The sequence below is a fragment of the Notamacropus eugenii genome, chromosome 5 (genome assembly GCF_028372415.1).
Source record: "Notamacropus eugenii isolate mMacEug1 chromosome 5, mMacEug1.pri_v2, whole genome shotgun sequence".
In the NCBI taxonomy this organism is placed as follows: Eukaryota; Metazoa; Chordata; class Mammalia; order Diprotodontia; family Macropodidae; genus Notamacropus; species Notamacropus eugenii.
Window position 1 is genome coordinate 264379861 of NC_092876.1, and position 6000 is coordinate 264385860.

Below are 6000 nucleotides of genomic sequence, written 5' to 3' on the forward strand. Positions count from 1 at the left end.
GGATCAAAGGGCTGGAAATAAGATATTCTGCAGGTCAGAGAAGCTAGGATTAAAACCAGTGATCACCTATCCAGTAAAATGGAGTAAAATCCTTCAAGGGAAAAAATGGTAGTTCAATGACATAGAGGACTTTCCAGTATTCTTGATGAAAAGAGGAAAGCTGATCAGAAATGCTGACTTTCAAATCCAAGAATCAGGAGAAACATGAAAAGGGAAACAGAAAAGAGAAATTAAAATCAACTATTAAAGTTGAACTGTTTATATTCCTACATGGAAAGACAATATTGGCAACTCTTGAGACTTTTCTCAGCATTATGGTAGTTGGAGAGATCATATATATACGTATATATATATATATATATATATATATATATATATATATATATATATATATATATATACATATATATATATATATATATATATATATATATATATATAGACAGAGGACACAGGGTGAATTGAATATGGAGGTATGATTTCTAAAATATAAAATTATGGTGACATCTGGGCTCCAGGCTGGGTACATAGTTGTTGATTGGCTTTGGCCTGGGCTGTGGAGGCTTTTTAGGGTGGATGAGTTTCAGGGAGGCTGCAGCAAAGTGCCATGGGACTGACCAACTGACCAATGGACTGACTGATGGCCACCAGGTCTGCACTGCTGCTAAGGGCTGGGGGCCGAGACCTAAAAAATATCTGGATTTGTGGAAGACCTTTGATGCTCAGAATTCATTGATTGGGGAGAAAAGCATAATACTATTGCATTCATTGTAGTTGGAGTTCTGTTTTCTACAGGATGGTGGATCATCTAGATGCAGCTGTTATTTATCCCTCTATGAAAGACTTCCACCACTCCTACCATGCCTGTGGACTAATAACAACTCTTGCCTTCCGCATGATTGACAGAGTGTTCAACAGACAAGTCTATGGTGATAGTTATAGCGAAGGATGCCTGGGTCAAACAGGTGCTCGAATTTGGCTGTTCATTGGATATATGTTGGCCTTTGGATCTCTGATTTCATCTGTGTGGAGTCTCTTTGGAGGCTATGTTGTTTAAAAAAAAAAATAGAGTATCCTGGAAATGCTTTAAAAGATTTCATATATTTATTTAAATGTGGTATCTTCTGTGTCAAATCTTAAACTAAATGTATAAACAAAAAAAATTTAAAAAATAAAATTACAGAATCAAAGAGAAATATCTTGGGAGAAAGAGAAAGGGAGAAATAGAGTGGAATAAATAATCTCTCACATAAAAGAGATAAGAAAAAGAATTTTTCAACAGAGGGGGGAGTTGAGAGGGAGAGTGAATCTTACTCTCAATGGATTTGGCTTAAAGAGAGAATAACATGCACATTCAATTTGGTATTAAAATTTATCTTACACTATTGGAAGAAAGGGGGAAAGGGATAAGTAGGGAGGAAGATAATAGAAGAGAGGGCAAATGGGAGGAGGGGTAATTAGAAGTAAATACTTTTGAGGAGGGACTGAGTCAAAAGAGATGATTTTCTGGCTCCAGGAGCCAAGATGGCAGAGTGATCGGTAATTGTTCCCACCCCTTGTTGACCTTGAGGAGCCCAGAGAATATCTCCCAAGAAAAACCTTGTAACACTGAAAGCAGCAGAAGGGGAAAAGGGGTAAACAGACTTTCAGCCCATAAGGCTAGACAGATCGTTAAGGAGGGTTCCTCTTGCTGTGAATGAAAGCAGCCAGTACAGGATCAGAGCTATCCCAGACAGCCCTACACCAATAAACTGGGAGAAGATCCCAAGCCCCACAGGAGTGAAACCAGCAACTGCCAACACCAAGACCCCAGGCATGCCTCAACACCCCAAGGGAATCAGGAAGACACTAGTGCAGACATCTGGGCTTGCCTATGCTCTAGCTCATCAGAGGAGACTTCCTGTGACCAGACCACCCCTCCTCTACACTCAATGAGCTACCTCCAGGGTAACTCCAGGGAAACTCAAAAAGACCTCACCTGACCTCTAAAACCAGCCAGCTCAGCACCAGGTAACCTGCAGCATTCTACTTCTAGCTGAAAGAACCAGAGGTCACAACACACAAAGCCTCAAGTTTTAGGCACAAGAACTGCAGGACAGAACTTCCTGTGCCACAGATATAGATATCTACTTTAAGAGCCAGGAAAATGGTTATTATCATGACTAAGAAGGAAATCAGAAGAGAAAAGATCATAGAATATTTCTATGGGAACAAGGACCAAAATACAAATACCAAAGAGGTCAGTATTGATATTGTACTCCCATCTGAAACACCAGAAGGGATTATGAACTGGTCTGAAGCAAAAGGGCCTTCTTGGAAGAGCTGTAGAGGGATTTAAAAACCCAAATTAGAGAAATAGAAGAAAAACTGGACAATGATTTTAAAAATATGAAAAAAGAATTCACTGAAGAGAACAGCTTCTTAAAAAAGGAAAATTGGACAAATGGAAAAGGAAGTACATAATTTAACTGGTGAAAATAACTCCTTAAAAGGAACAATTGGATAGATGGAAAAGGAGATGCAAAAGGTAACTGAAGAAAACAATTTGATTAAAAAATAGAATTGGACAAGTAGAAGGTAATGAATCTATAAGACATCAAGAATCAGGCAAACAGAATTGAAAAGATAGAAGAAAATGCAGAATATCTTTTTATTAATTTTATTTATTTTCACTGTTCTACAATCATTTTCATATAACTTAGATTTTTTTCCCCTCCCTCCCTCCTACTTTTCCCCTCCTTCCCCAAGATGGCATATAATTTTATATAGGTTCTACACATACATTCCTCTTAAATACATTTTCTCTATAGTCATACTGTGTAGAAGAATTAAAATGAATGGGAGAAATCATGTAACAAACCAAGAGGTAGTACAAAAAAAAATGATCTGCTACATTCTGTGCTTGAATTCCATAGTTCTCTCTCAGGATGTAGAAGGCAATTTGCCTCAAAAGACCATTGGAAATTTTTTCAGTCCTTGCATTGCAATGAAGTTCCAAGTCTACCAGAAAAAAAACTCACACACTGTGGTCATTGCTGTGAACAAAGTTCTCCTGGTTCAGCTCCTTTCCTCAGAATTAGATCATATAAGTCTTTGCAGGCCTCTCTGAAGTCTTCCTGTTCATCATTTCTTATAGCACAATAGTATTCCATTACATTCATATACAATAATTTATTCAGCTATTCCCAAATTGATGGGAATCCCCTTGATTTCCGGTTTTTGGCCACGACAAATAGTACTGCTATAAATAGTTTTGTACATGTGAGACCCTTTCCAATTTTTATGATCTCTTAGGGATACAGTCCTAGAAGTGATATTGCTGGGTGAACGGGTATTCATATTTTTGTAGCTCTTGGACATAGATCCAAAATGCTTGCCAGAATGGTATGATCAGCTCACAGCTCTACTAACAATGAATTGATGTTCCAATTCTCCCACATCCTCTCCAACATCTGTCATCTTCCTGTTCTGTCATGTTTGCCAATCTGATAGGTGTGATATGGTACCTCGGAGTTGTTTTGATTTTCATCTCTCTAATCAATAGTGATTTAGAGCATTTTTTCATACGACTATAGATATCTTTAATTTCTTCCTCTGAAAACTGCCTGTTCATATTCTTTGACCATTTATGATTGAGGAATGACTTGTGTTTTTGTACATTTGACTCAGTTCTCTATACATTTTGGAAATGAGGTCTACATCAAATACACTAGCTGCAAAAAATTCTTTCCCAGTTTTCTGTATCCCTCTGAATATTGGTTACATTAGGTTTGCTTGTGCAAAAACTTGTCAGTTTAATGTAATCAGAATTATCCATCTTGCACTTCATAATGCTATCTCTCCTTTAGCAAAAAATTCTTCTCCATAAATCCAATAAATACATTAATCCTTACTCCACCAATTTGTTCATTGTATCAATCTCTATACCAAGATCGTGTACCATTTAGACTTTATTCTTGTGTAATGTGTCACGCATTTGGTCTATGCCTAGCTTCCACCACATTGTTATCCAGTTTTCCCAGCAATTGTTGTCAAACAGTGAGTTCTTATCCCAGAAGCTGGGGTCCTTGGGTTTATCAAACAGTAGATTGCTATATTTGTTACCTACTGTGTCTTGAGTACCGAAACTATTTCACTTATCTACCCTTCTGTTTCTTAGCCAGCACAAAGTGATTTTGACAATTGCTGCTTTATAATACAATTTGAGATCTGGTAGCACTAGGCCACCTTCCACAGCATTTCTTTTCTTTAGTCTCCTTGATGTTCTGAACATTTTCTTCTTAAAGATGAATTTTGATATTATTTTGTCCAGGTATAGAAATTAATTATCTGATAGTTTGATTGATATGGCACTAAATAGGTAAATTAATTTAGGTAGAATTGTCATTTTTAATATATTTGCCTGACCTACCCATGAACAACTGATGTTTTTCCACTAACTTAAATTTGACTTTATTTGGGTGAAAAGTGTCTTGTAACTGTGTTCATATAGTCCCTGGATTTGTTTTGACAGGTAAACTTACAGTATTTTATACTGTCTACCCTAGCTTTAAATGGGATTTCTCTTTCTATCTTTTTCTGTTGGACTTTGTTACTAATATGTAGAAATGCAGAAGATTTTTGTGGGTTTATTTTGTAACCTGCAAATTTACCAAAGTTGTTTCTTATTTCAAGCAGTTTTTTTACTTGAAACTCTGGGATTCTCTAAGGATATCATCATATCATCTGCAAAGAGTGATAACTTAGTTTCTTCTTTGCTTATTCTAATTTGTTTAATTCCTTTATATTCTTTAATTGTTACAGCTAACATTTCTAGTACTATATTGAATAATAGTGGTCATAATGGACATCCTAGTTTCAATGCTTGATCTTATTGGAAATGCATTTTGCTTATCTCCATTGCATATAATGCTTGTTAAAGATTTTAGGTAGATATTGCTTATTATTTTATGAAAATTCCCTTTATCCCTATGCTCTCCAGTGTTTTTAATAGGAATGGGTGTTGTATTTTTTCAAAAGCTTTTTCTGCATCTATTGAGATAATCGTGTTTTCTATTAGGTTTCTTATTGATATGATCAACAATGTTAATAGTTTTCCTAATATTGAACCAGTCTTGCATTCCTGGTATGAATTTTACCTGATAATAATGTATTATTCTCATGAGAAGTTGCTGTATTTTTTTGATAAAATCTTATTTAAAATTTTTGCATTTATATTTATTAGAGAAATTGGCCTATAATTTTCTTTCTCTGTTTTGTCTCTTCCTGGTTTAGGTATCAAAACCATGTCTGTATGATAAAAAGAATTTTGGAGGACTCCTTCTTCCCCAGTTTTCCCAAAGAGTCTATATAGTATTGGAATTAACTCTTTTTTAAATGTTTGATAGCACTCTCTTGTAAATCCATTTGGCCCTGGAGATTTTTTCCTAGGGAGTTCATTAATGGCTTGTTTAATTTCTTTTTCTGATAAAGGATTGTTTAAGTATTCAACTTCCTCTTTTGTTAATCTGGACAATTTACAGTTATGGTTACAATTTGTGTCTTTACCTCCATCGTCTTTCCCACTATTTGTTCTTTCAGTTCTCCCATTTCCCTTCCCATCCTCAATAGATTTTTCACTTTTGACCACCCACTCCCACAGTCTTCCCTTCCTTCTTTCAGCTCCCCCCCTTTTACTCTCCTTTGCCCTGACTACTTCTTCCTCCCTTGTAGCTTCCGCTCCCCTTTCTTCCCCCTTCCTCTCCTACTGCCTATAGAGCTAGTTTGATTTATATACTTACTTAAGTTTATTTTTCCCTCCTTGAACTAAATCAGATAAGAGTACCTCTCAAACAATGCTCATCTCCTTTTCCTGTTTCCCTCTACTATAATATAATTTTGTATTTCTACCTATGATATAATTTACCATTTTCTGCTTCCTCCTTTTCACATCTCCTGTTACAATTCCTTCATATGCTTAAATCAAATTTTTATCATGACATCATTTACTTTATACGCATT